The sequence below is a fragment of the Nannospalax galili genome, unplaced genomic scaffold (assembly GCF_000622305.1).
Source record: "Nannospalax galili isolate Female #2095 unplaced genomic scaffold, S.galili_v1.0 scaffold388, whole genome shotgun sequence".
In the NCBI taxonomy this organism is placed as follows: Eukaryota; Metazoa; Chordata; class Mammalia; order Rodentia; family Spalacidae; genus Nannospalax; species Nannospalax galili.
In genome coordinates, this window is record NW_008360304.1 from 2,948,657 (window position 1) to 2,949,586 (window position 930).

A 930-nucleotide genomic window follows, 5' to 3' on the forward strand; every position below is an offset into this window, starting at 1 on the left:
TTAAGCTTTAAAAAAAATCTCCATTTCATTTTAGAATATGTTGTTCCTTGCAGAAAGACTCATTGTTTTTGCTACTAAGACTGAGATGTTGGTGTATGCATCTCTAATCTGTATGCATCTGATTATTACTAGTCATAATTGGTTGCGTTCGGATTCTTGGTGCCTGTGTATGTCTACAAAGTCACCGTGTAGATTTTAGTGGTAATATTTATGACCTCTACTAATTAGCATGACGTAAATCTCCACGCTTCCTCCTCAAATAAAATACATTTTTTAAAATTTGTTGATTTTTTTGTGTGTGCATGTGTATCACACAGAACATCCCAAACCATCTCATTCAACTATACACCCACTTCCCAGATGGCACCATCCCATAGCCTCCCTCCCCCCACAAGAGCCCTTATACTCTGATATCCCTGCTACTGTCTGCTGTGTTGTCGACACCCCGGCCAATCCCCACTACTTGCCGTTCTGGTGAATCTAGTCAGCATATCTAGAGGTCTTTGTTTTAGGAAGGTCAGCTGTTCCTCTTCTACAGCAATCAGTTGTCAATACTCCTTTAGATAAGATTAGGGTCTGTTGTTCATTTTCCCATTTCTAAGCTGGGTTACTATTTTGGAGTCCCTTTGGTCACCCTGGCCAATAACTCAAAAGAAGGTATTCCTATCTTGCATTGTTGCTTGTAATGTAGCCTTTAATCTTTGGTTATACTTTACTTTTGGATGTTTAAGGCCATATGGTTGGCCCAGATAAACCGTTTTATTTTTACTCTTAAGGTCGTTTGAGGATCTGTTCCTCAGGGGTCACGTGGGCTTGGGAGGAGGCCCTGGCTCCTTTCTTTTACCAGTTCCGCCTATGTGAAGATAAGTCAAAGGTCCTGTTTGACCATGGATGGCTTCACTTGGAAGCATGGAGGAAGTGATTCCTCTT